Below are 12,700 nucleotides of genomic sequence, written 5' to 3' on the forward strand. Positions count from 1 at the left end.
TCTGGTAGTGTCCTAACACCGTCTGTTCATTAACTATATGCAAGTAGTCAGTAGTCCAGGAGGTAGAATTTCTTTCTGAGAAACAGTGGAATGAAATAACCATGCTATAATTAGAGGAGTTCTTGTCCAAAGCAATGCTATCTGAAGAGCTAATAGTGCATATTTTCCCTCAGAATACAAGGCTAGAATGTGCTTGAGTTTGCTGGGAGGAGACAGGAACTAACCTTGTATTACCCTTGAGAAAAGATGCAACACCTTTAAAACCAAAGGCTATTTGAGTTCGTTTTCTCCTAAACTTAGACTTGGCATGGGCCAGTAACTTACAGATGCTGTAACCTGGAAGGGGAAGAGATGTCCAGAAAGGATGTGCCACAGCATGAGGAACCTGCTGCTCCTCTGTCAGGGCCTGTGTGGCTGCTGCCCTGGTGTTGCTTTGTCCTCCCACAACAGGAACCCCGGTCCCTGTCTGTCGGCTTTCTGTGGAGTCAGCCCTTTGCCTGAAGCTGTCTGGAGCAAAATCTCCATGTTGGCTGGCTAGGGTTAAATACTAGTTTTCCCTAAAACTAATTGATTTGCAGGAGTTGTTATAATGTCTGTGGGGTTCAGATATGCAAATTGCCATCCTTCTGCCTACCATGCAAGCTGATGTAACAGGAGAGGATTTGGCTAATCAGGTTATCTTCAGATGTGGACAGCTTCTGTCTGAAACCTTCTGCATGGGCTGCGTGGGGCCTGGGGACGCAGGGCAGTGATCCACAAACCACACAGCCTGACTATTTCCAGCTCTGTCTTGGAGCTGGGTGACTGAGGAATCTTTCTTGCAGAATTAGCGAAGGTGGAATAGGCAAATGCTAAGATGACAGTTGAATACCGAATATGATAGAGGATACCAAAGTCTGACTCAAGACTATAGATACAAGCTGGAGAATTCCTCCCTGTTCTATTTCAGCCTTATTTATATTCCTTCTGATTTAATGATGGAGCATGATTTGGGCTAAGCCTTGAAGCTTGTGTCAGTTAATGAAGACGCACATACCCACTCAGTGTGAGTCTTGGCTGTGGTATGAAAAATGCCTGAACTTCCTTCTGTGTGGGAAACCTACGGTACTCGGGGAATGCTGCAGTGTGTGACATCAACTTGTAACGGGGGAATCTTTCCCTAACCTCAGTTCCAACTGACTTGGGTGTTCTTATGCTGCTGGATGGGGGTATTGCTTTTGGTTTAGGTGAACAGGCTGCTGCTGATTGAAGGTCTGACAGAATAGCCTGGTCTGCAAGCGCTGACCAGTAATTTGCTTAGGCTGAAAACCGGTTGTCCTGAATTACTGTGTGTGTGTTCTGGCAGCCGTAGGGTTGAGGCAATCTGATTTGAAATTAATCAAAATTACTGGAGATGGAAGTTACCAATTTTATAGATGGGGAAAACAACTTTCAGGCTTCGTAACCTAGGTGAGTGCCTCGGACTGTCTTGTCAGCCATGGTCTGGTGCAGAATACACAGATGCTGTGTAAATCATACCTCCTGCCATTCAGCATGGCTGAGCACGTCTGAAGTTTCAGTGAGTTTCTCATTTCCTTTTGCTTGTGTTTTTATGTTGCACAGTAGACACAGGGTGTAGAGAATTTCAAGTCCTGTGGACTAATTTATTTTCCTACTTACTGGATAATTAAGCAAATGTGCTAGGTATAACCCAAGAGACAGTCACATTCATTGCAAGTCAGGTTGACTTCTTTTCAGTGCATGCATTCAGATTTTTAATGTAATGGCAATGCCCGCAAGAGGGATGTGTGAAGGATTGTTTCATGACTTGCAGGTGTCTAGATCTTTGGTGTGAAATCTTGAACTACTGGCACATCATGAAGAATGCTGTGTGGCCACAAGTGCCAGCTCAGTCATTTCCTTGAAGTTATGTGTGTCTGGGGGTTGTGCAGGAGTAGATTTCTGAACTGGCTTCAGTGTGATCTTTTAGCAATGATTTGGCTTTTCTATCTGGGATTCCTCATCTCATTATTTGAGGCTGGCATGCTCCATTTCCTGCTGATACTGCCTGGTGTTTACTGTATGTGTAGGTTACCCTTTAGAACATTGCTGCTTATGTGATGGGAATTGGTTTGCAGTGTCAAAATGTTTTATCCGCACGTGTACAGTGATGAGTCTGCGCGGGACACAGCACTCTTGCATCCTTGTAAAAGCCTTGTGCATATTGAATGCTGAGCTCTTTGAAAAACCTGGACTGACTAGGGAGTCTCAGTGCACACGTTAGATTTGAGATGCATTATGCTTTTAATTTTTAAAAATAACATGTAATGCTACTTTGAAAAGATGGTAAGCTGAAGTATGGCAAGCATCCGCTGGTGGAAGGTTTTCCAAGAGATGCTATGTCACTTTTGAGCTGTTGGACTGATGCTGAAAATACATTATACATTCTCAGCCTACATCATACTCAAATTTTCTTTATATTAATATTAAGAAACACTGTTGCATTAGCTAGTGGGCAGTTAGCTCTCAGTGTAGGCATCTGCATAGTGCGCTGAGATAAGATAGTGTTTTTCTCAGATAAGAAGCCAAGATAATTACAGCAGGAAAATCCTGCTAAAACAGCTCTTGCTTCAGATAGTTGCAGAAATCCTTAAACATGTTATAATTACTAGCTGTATGGTTGAATTAACAAATGGGTGGTTCGTCTGTTTCCCCAAATGTAGAGGAGAGCCTATACTGAATTAAAATGAGTGTAAGAGTGAGTACCTGAAACTTGCAGAGGTTAAGATTAGGTGTTACTTGAAATACTTTCATTGCACTCTTCTGTTGAAAGCATTTCTTTAATTCTAAACTTCAAATGCATGTTTTCTTTGGTAAGAAATCCCCATACTTCTGCTTTGAGAAGTTATGGGCCTATTTTTGCACTGGCCCATGCAGGCATTATCAAGTGGTAACTAAATATATCTTTACCTCTGTGGTGACACAGCTTTCTCCAGTATTGAGATTGGCAATTAATAGCTATCACCTGATACGGAACAACTTCTGTGACTCATTAAGTGGAGGAGGAGGAGGAAGTGAGCTGGAGCTCATGGTGGATTGCTGTGAACTTTGTTGTAAATTGCTGGTGTTATCTGTAGGATCTGTTCTAAGGTGGTTCTGGTGCCATTCCAGGGGAATGCAGTGTGGCAGAATCTGATTTCCACCCACTCTGTCCTCTGAATAAGCAATATGAATACCTTTTAATGTGTTAATGTCTATATTATATATATAATTATGTACATTTCTAATTTCTATAGTAAGCATGCCACAGTGTAATTGTATGATAAAAATCTGTCTGTTTTAGCTTTATGGCCAGTATAGGTAACATAAGCAGATGGCTGCATATCCTGCCACCTTCTTCCTACAGAGGAAATTTTTCTCAAAATTCGGAAAAGGCTTTTGTACCTCATACTTTGAACCCTGTCAGATAATATTCACCCCAGCAGCCTGTTGCTGAAAAAAGTGGCCTTCAGGAGAGCGTGGCTCTTTGGGCTTAGAATTGGTAAGTGAGATTTGAATGGAAAGTGACTAAAGAAATGATAGTGTGTGACTCCATTATTCTAGTGGAAAAAGTAGAGGTAAGATTGCAAATTACACTGCTCAGCAGTGTTTTAGGAAAAATGTAAAACATTATCTGAAAAAATGGACAATATGACTTGGTATTAAAGATTCTCTGGCTTTACCTTCTGCCTTCCTCCACAGTGTAATAATAGGGAGGAGTTAGAGCATGATGTCTCATGGGTGGCTTAGAGCTCACCTCTTGTGAAAATTTTGGGGAACTAGTAAAAAAGCGAAGGGAACAGCAGTGTCAATTCATTACTTTGTCACTATGCTGCAAATGTGCCTGCAGTTTTTGATTGCCTTGTCCCAAGCCTTGGGTCTGGTTAGGCCTTCCGTTGACATGCTGCTTCCGCTCTGGCAAATTCTCTAAGTCATTCTGTCCTTGCCTCTGTGCTGTTCAGTCAAACCTGCATGAACCTTGCAACAGTGGAGATCTTGACATCTGAAATACAGTGCTGCTAGTGTGCTACCCCATGCCATTCTCTGCTGTTTTTAAATGCCTGTATTTCTGCCAAATAAAACTTGGTTTGCCTTTGCACAAGGTCGTGTTTTCCTTTTTGCTTCACAGAAGCAAAACTGCAGTTGTCACTCTTTATAATGCAGAGCTATTTCAGTGTAATGGGATGACTTTTTCACTTGCTGAAGTATTGTAAGAACCTACGATTTAAATTATTTTGCAGATTTTTGTCAATGCATTTGTACCTTTGAATCTAAAATCGGCTAGGGTACCAAGTGTAGAGATACCCTATCTTGTAGAGGAACTGTGCATTACCAGAGGTTGGGAAGGTACAGAGGCAGTGTAATTGAGGCTCCTGTCAGGAAGAATGTACTGGGTTAGGCTGACTCCTGATCTTACCGGTTCTTATCTCATGTTTATAAGGAATTACTTCAAAAGAAAATGTTTCTTATTTGACTACTGTGAAAGCAGGGCCTGGTCTTAAACAAATTGGGCAGCAAAGAGCTGAAGAGCATTTTTCCATCATATTGGAGAACTCTACTGGAAGTGCTGTAGGGATTTGCTGTGTGTATTGGCAAGGTGTTGATGACTAATCCTGTCCTATCTTGGTCTGAACTAGAGGGGGGACTAACTATGTAACTTCTGGACTATGCAAAGACTTATCTAGAGATTTCTTCTAAAAGTTGGGCGAGGGGATTAAAGGTTTGTAGTCTCCACTGGCTGTTAATGGAGAGCAGGAATGAGAGCATGATGAAGTGGGACAAATTGCTCTGAAGGTATTGTAGGTGCTGACTGAAAAATACCAGGAGACTAAAAAAAGAATAAAAAGGATAAGAGTCACATGAAGAGTGGTGCCTTTTGTGGAGCTTTTCAGTGAACTGTGTCCATTAAAACCCAGTCTCTCCAACTTTCAGATGCCATGTGCCTGTCCATTGGCTTTCTGAAGACCCTACTTTCCATGGCCAGCTTCATGTGACATAAAACAGGTTAGCTTGTTTAAAGGTAGTCTTCGATCTTGTGATACTGTCCTGTTTCCTCAGTGATTTGTAAAACTTCCTGTCACTCTTCAGGAGCATTTTTTGCAGTTTCTCTGCCGAATTGTTTTGCTTTCTCTGGTCTGGGCACAAAAAGTTGAATTCTTCAAATGCTTACTAGGAAACAATAGCTGTAAATACTATGTGTGAGGGTCTGGAAAACATTCCAGAAACATTTAGGAAATATTTTTTCTAATATTTAACACAGATCTTTAGAAGTGCAGGAAGTCGTAGGAAGTCTTAAGTGAATTTCTGTTTTTAAGAAAGGAAGTGCTGCTTAGTCCCTTAAATGCACAGTACTGCAGTCCACTAGATGAGCTCAGTTCTGCGCTAAGGTCTGCCCCAGGCTTCCTATGGGATACCAGTCAGTGTTTGTGTGAGCGGTCTCTGTGTTGGCCCAATGTGTGCCATCGTGATTGTGTTACAACAGCTGCAAAATTGAGTGTTTTTTGAGGCTGAGGGAAGAACAGGGGTTTAAGCCTTTCTTTGCGGGTTTCAAAATGGGAAGGGAGTTCTGATTGTAGGCAGGAATATTTAAATTTACTTTATAAGATCAGGACTGGAGATCAGATGGTCGTGGAGAAGTTTAAAAAAATTTCAGGGCAACTTTACAGGCTTGAGTTTCTGTCCATATGGATACAATCAGAGCTCCCAAATGTGTTGCATTAATTCTGGTTAGGCATTTCTCCCACTTCAGCTTTGTTACCTTTTGGAGGTGATGGGTGATGTTTAACTGCTGTTACACTGTGGTGAGGGCCTGTTTACAACTCTTCATAAAGAACTGCAGTTCTTTCATGCCTAAATATTTTAGGATGAAAATGGTGAGATGCTGTTGCTGGGCTCTGTCTGCATACTACTTCAACACCAGGCAGCTTTGCTGCTCGGGCAGTTCACTGAACACAGAGCAGTGAAGGAGATGCTTATGCAGTTTGTAACTCTCCCAAACTCTGTGTCTTCTGTTTGGGGTTAAGATTCATTCTTCCAAACATTCTGCCTGAAAGTGAGTTACCTATGATCTGAGCTAGGTGCACCAGGATTCTTCTGTAATACCAAGGGGATTAGAGGAAAGATAACAGGAGCAGGGGGCTTTTTATGTTCTTTCTAGATGATAAAGTTAGAATTAAGTGAATTTCTTAACTGCCTGTTGAAGGCCTAAGGTGTCAAGTCCAGAACTATGCATTTAACTTCTAGAGACTTGAATTGGGACAAAATCCTCTGTCCAAAATAGCTCAGTCTTTCTGAGAATCTGTTCTTAGCCTGCACTTTAAATCTGTCACTTCTGTAAATTTCTGTAAGACAGTGACCTCTCTGAGGTTACTGGCTGTCAATGTTCAGATTCCTTTTTCAGAGGTGGCTGCTGAGTGGCTTGTTTCAGTGCTTCCAATTAGGGGTGAATTACATGCAGTGCTCTTCGGGAAGGCTGCCAAGACCTTAAGCATTTTCATGTTACTTTTTTGTTTTAGAGCTCTATGGCTACAACTGTCAAATGCATTTCATAGCCTTACATCATTACCACTTGCAAAAGCTACTTTTCAGTCAGTTATACTGAGAGTAGGGACCTCTGTGGCTTTTCAGTTATTTCAAAATCCAGTTTGTAGAGCCTGCCTTGGGTGAATGCTGCTGGTATGTGTTCTTTCAGAGAGATGTGAATGTGCCATTTTGAGCCTAGCATTGTCTTCCAGCAGTTCTGGAGTTGATCTTGTACAATTCTGCACAGGTTGTCACAGCTGTCCCGTGCAGAGCTACATTCAGTTTTATGTCTGTAGCTGCTGTTAAACCAGCTCAACTGCTGGCTGTTGTTGTCCCAGTCCTCTTTCTCACCCGTGCAATTGTGTCTTCACTCTTACTGTGCCTCTGGCACAAAGTTTTGTGTTAAATTGGCAAAAAACCTTAACCCTTCCTGTGGGAAGGGCATAGTTTTCCTTTGCTGTCATGAACTAAGATGGCTCGGTGTAGGATTGATCGGTGGGGTGCTGGAGTGGGGATCAGGGGAGCACCATGGGTCAGCTACAGCTGCTGTCGAACCACAGGCTTGGCTGTTCTCTGACTGGGACAAAATGGTTTCTGCCTTTGTTCTTGCCAACTTATATGGAGTGTTTATATGGAAGGCAAAAGTATGTGCATGTGTGTATGGAAGTGTCCCAGTCACGTCTTGGAGTATGTGATAGAACAGTTTCTGCCATTGTCCACAAATGCTCTTGAAAATGGTGTTAATGTCTCGCAGTGAGCACATACAGAACCCAGAAATGGAGGGGATTCTTTTTCTGTGACTTCCCTCATAATTCAGGCAACAGTTATTGGCAGTTCTATGCAAAGTCCTCCTCTGTTCCTTGTTTTACTTTTGCTGTGTTTAGTGTTTATCTTCTCTCTCTGTTTTCAAATTGTGTCTGTTGCTTTACTTGTTCACTGCTGTTGCAGATACCAACAGCATATTTAAGTTCCAGCTTTGTCTATTACAGCATATGTGCACTGGCTTCATTATCTTCACTATCTTCACTGCTTACAAGTATTTTAATGTCTGGTAAGTGTGTCTGCATGTGTTGAATTTGCCTGATGAGGCTGAGAGGGGCAGCTTGACTGCATATTGATTTAGACTTCGTTTACTTTTTATTAGATGTATTAAATACTCATGTGTTTATTGCAGACACTTCTCTAAAGCACTGATGTGCTGATACACCTGTTTTTTTGTGAATTGTAGGTGCTGGCAGATCAAGAGCAGTCCTTACTGTTGTACTTGTGGTCACTAGAAAGCTTTTTTGTTCAGTCTTGTAATTCCTTGCAAAAGGTGCTCTTAATTCTTTTAGAGATTCTGCAATTTTTACATCATCAGATATGTGTGGTTCCAGATACGAACACAATAAGCCAGGCTTCCTTTGCAAAAACACCTTGGAACTTGGTGCATGCTGAGGGCCTGATTTTTCTTTATTTTGGTAGTTTGAGTGTAGATCTCCTAAGTTCCTTTCACTGCCAGGCTGTTTAATCATGTCCTTTCCCCTTTGAATGCCTTCTGGCCCCCAGCTGGTTTTAAACCTGTGCCATCTACCAGATTCTGTATCAGTCTGCCTTGTATAATTCATGTGGTTTCTTACCACCTTTGTCATCAGTATTGTCTGAAATATTTTCTCTGTCTTTATTCATGTAGCTCTTATGCATTCTCCAGTGTACCTGAGCAATCTGCAACTATTTCTGCATGTTTAAATCCCTTCTAGAGGCAGTTTTCCATGGCTATTCATCAGTGGCTTAAATTTTCTTATGTTCTGATTCCTTGTCTGTTCAGCCTTGGACTTTAAATTTTTAGTGTATTTTGTGACCCATGGGGACTTAGATATCTGAGTTTGTGCATAGTTGCTGTTTGAAGCCTGGATAGTAGCTTGGGACAGTGGAGTGGGCTGGTGAGGGTTTGGGTAGTGTCTGTGTGTTTGAACTGGGCATGTAAATCCATCCTGACTGCAGCTGCAGGTTACCCAAGTACAGGGATCTCCTGAATCCTGTGCTATTGCACGAGCTAAAGAAGTCTCCTTATTGCCTCTTTAATGTTACTCTTTACATGTCTAAAAGCAAATGAATCCTGCAGCGTATGTCTGGGTAATCAAGGGGGATTTCAGCTGCAGCAGAGGCAGGAAGCTTGACTAGGAACAAGACTTGTTAATTAAACACTTTTTGCAAAGCCAGCTTCCCTCCTGGCCTGTGTAGTGTCACCGAGTTGTGGAGAGGAGGGCAGTGGGTTTATCTGTGGCGGTGCAGTGCATCACCACGCTGACAGCAGGCTTTGCAAGACTGGCAGAAAGTACAGTCTTCTCTGAGGTTTTGTTCAGTGCTGCTGCTACTCGCCCTGTGCAGAAACCACAGCTGAGTTCAGATGCTTTGGGGGGAACAGTTGTGCTGGTACTTTCTGTTTCACTGCAGCCAATGGGTTAGGGGTGGAAAAGCTGCATCTTCGTTTCTGAAATAGCTTTTTCTAAGAAAAAGATATATGCTTTGTGGTTTTATGCATTACAGCCAGTTGTATTTCCCAAGTTGCTCTGTTGTGTTGCCAAGGCTTCATAGTGGGGTTCGCTTTCCCAAGCATCGAGGTCTGGAGCTGAACCCGTCACTCAAGGCTCCCTGTACAGTCAATGCAGAGAAGTAAAGTGATTTTAGGGTGAGGTTACTCTGAACTATTTTCGACACCTGCTTTAAGATAATGAACCTTGAAGCCTCATCCTGACTGACTGTCCGAGTGCTCCATTGATGACTGGTCCCTTGTCAGCCTCCACACTTAACCGGAAGAATCCCACCCTCTGCATGTCCTGCCTGGAAGCGGATTGTGTCCCACACTGTTGCCATTTGCTATTAGCATGCTGAAGAGCAAGAAGGTACAACCCTAATTGGAGCATGAGTCAGCAGCTGCCTGAGAGCGAAGTGATGTGTGTGGAGCAGCACCTCAGCTCTGCCTTTCCAGTGCTCCCTATGGCTGTGGTTTGCTTGTCCTTGTTCTTGTGGCAGTCTGGCCAAGGATTTGGAGTAGGGCTTTACTCAGTCTGTAATAGTAGCTAATGACAAGGTAAGGGACTTGAAGAATTTTATTAATAAAAGCAATGCTGAAGGCAGTTGCACAACTGCGGAGGACTTCCCATATTGGAGCAGAGATATTTCAGTCCTCCACATGCTTACCAGCTGTTTTTACCTGTCCATTGACATGCTCCCCACTGGGAGCTGTGTGCAGCTGTGGGACTTCCGTCCTTGGCCAGCTCTGTTCGAGCCCACAAGTGAGGCTCAGATTTCCTGCCTGCCCCTTCAGCATGGCCCCTCAGCACGGTTTCCTGAAGCTGACATCTTCAGCCTGCAGTCTGAGGAGTTAAGAGCTGGTGATGCTTGTTAGGCTGCCCTGGAGCGCAGAAGGCATCAGAGACACGGAGCAGGGCAGTGGCATGGAGTGCAGCTTCTAGAAGAAAGGCAAAAAAAGTACCAGGGCATCTATGTATTGAAGCCAATGTTTCTCTTGTTGCCAGCACAGTACCTAATTCTCCATCTAGGAATGCTTCTGCTGAGACTCAGCCAGGACACGATGCAAGACAAACAGTCTGGGTACCTCGCATCAAAGGAAGCGAGTCAGTACAATGTCTGTGAGCTGAAAGCTATGCTTATAAAGTCCATAGCCTGTTATATCCAGAACACTCCATGTTTCTAACCAGGATCCTGAGATGGCAGCAGCTCTACACCAGTAGTCCTTTTTTTCTCAAGGACTGACGTGCATCAGCATCTCTGGGAGCAGCTGGCTTTCTGGAAAATGTAAAACCCTTTTCTAGTCTTGATGATGAAACTCAAACTGCTTCGCAGGTTTGTACAGGCTGCTGGTTTGCCCAGGAAAACTGGTTTGGTTTGATCTGTCATAGATTCTGCTTACTAAATCTGTTTGTTCCCAGGAACCTATTTTCTTAAAGAGCTGAGAGGTAGCATATTTCCCTCCCTGCCCTGTACTGTGATCACCTAAACACAGTATTTTAATTAGGCCAGACTCTCTGCTGATGAGTGCTTTGAGTTCAGTGGAGTTTCACTTATGACTTGCAGAAAACCTGACTGTAAACTCTATGTGTGGTGCTGATTGTCTCTGGACATGATAGTCTAAAACCTGGACTCTTGTGGGCAGGATCTCCTCCAGCTTGCTTCTAGGTAATTCTGGAGTGAAGCTTGTGTGATATTAGCATCTTCCCTTAAGTATTGCCAATTGCGGAGCCTTGGGGAGCAGTTTGGTTAGCTTTTTCAGTGTCCAAAGTGTAAATATCTTCTGTCTGGTCAGAGTATGGTCTTTCCTAAAGCTCATCATGGTGCTCCTCTTGTCCCAGGCTGATGAAACCAGTGCTCAGTGGGTGCCAGAGGAACTGGCTGCGGTAAAAGCTCTTGCTGTGATACAGAATTAAACTGCATGGATTCCAAAGGGAAGGTGGTCTAGGGTAGCACAGGCATGCAGGTAAAAGGGGGAAGGTTAATCCTTCTTTGCAGTCTGTCAGACACGTAAATGTTTGCAGTATCTGAGTTGGATATATAAATGCAAGCAAGTCGGTATAGGCTTGATGAAGCAGGTGCTCCAGACAAGTGATGGCTAGTGCGGAAGTGTGAAGGGGAGGCTTGCACTAGGAGGGAAGCTCACAGCATGGGTCCTGTCCAAGAAAGCACAAAACAGGCTGAGCTGAATATCCGTACAGGTTGATGGGACTGCCGGTGGTCTGTGAAGAAAGCCATGCTGAAGCAGTGTGAAGGCACACTCAGATGTGGAGGACTCTGGATGGATGCTGTATTCAGAGCTCACAGCTAGGCACAGCTGAGTGAGGGTGGAGGAACTGCTGAGGAAAAATCCCTGGCCTAGTGAAGAGTACTCAGCCTCAGTCAGAAGCCTTGATGCTCCTCACCTTGGGCCAAGCTGATGCCTCATTGCTCGATGTCTCTGCTAGGTCACTGCTGGGACAGCAGCTGCTCTGTCTCTTGGGTGTGATACTGAACTGCAGCAAATGGGGAAATTCTGCTCGCTGGGAACAAATACAACAGGCTTGAAGAAAGCTTATCTAATAAAAGGTTTTAATTAATTACAATCAACTGAACTGTGAAGAAGTAATGTCTGCATTCTCATTCCGAGTGAAATGTACTTTCCTTTCTGCAGTCTGTGCTTCTCTAATATGTGGGGAATTCATCACAGAATCCAGAGCCCCTGATTTCAAAGCCAGACAGTGCTGTGCCACGTTAATCCCCTGAATGCAACAAACACTCTGCAGATGTCACAGCAGGAGGAAGATACAAGAGCAGGCAACGTGTCAAAGCACACGTTGGTGTTGATGAAGCATGTATGTTAGCAGGTAGCAAGGTGGAAAGACAAGTGAGATGCCTGCTGGGGTGTACAGCTCCTCCAGGGCTTACTCCGTACCTTACATCACCATCTTACCCAGACCTGAGCTGCCGTGCCCTCCCTTCAAGGCACCTGTGTTTTATCCTTGGGTCATCTCTTGATCTCCCTCCTCCTCCTCTGCTTATGTTTAGATCTTGGTAGCAAGGGCTCTTTCTCCTCCATCATAACTTCCCAGGTAAAGCAGCTGTGTTTGTGTTTTTCCATCAGTCCCAGAGGAGGCCTCTGTGTGTGACTGCCTCAGCAGAAATGGTCCTGCTAAACATGGTCCTTCAGCTCCAGTGGAACAAGTCCTCAGGGAGTCATTACCAAAAAGACTTTATTTGCTGTACTCCAGAAACCACTGCTGCTTAAGCATCCTTGAACCTCCTGGGGAAACTCTCAGACCCAAAGTCACTCGTGTTGCTTGAAGTGTTCTTCTCCATGCCAGAGACCCCTGAGCTTTGGATGTGATGCAGAGCGGCTGTTGGAAGGAGATTAAGCAGCTTAGTTTTCTCTCCAGATTGTGGTATTAGGTGACTTATACTGGAGGTTCCTGTGGTATAAAATGAAAGTATAAACAGATATGGTGTACTCTGCACATAGGGTTTAAGATGTCTTGGCTTTCTACTGCTTTTGTACAAGGCAGGAGGTTCACTGAGCAGTCAGCTGCAGATAGCATTCAGCAAAGGAGATGGCAGCAGCCTCTTCCCAGAGCTGCTGGAGACCCGAGATGCTCCCAGTGGCCGGGTGCTGAGAGCCTGTGCCTGGCTG

This window comes from Opisthocomus hoazin, chromosome 25 (genome assembly GCF_030867145.1).
Source record: "Opisthocomus hoazin isolate bOpiHoa1 chromosome 25, bOpiHoa1.hap1, whole genome shotgun sequence".
NCBI classification, from domain to species: Eukaryota; Metazoa; Chordata; class Aves; order Opisthocomiformes; family Opisthocomidae; genus Opisthocomus; species Opisthocomus hoazin.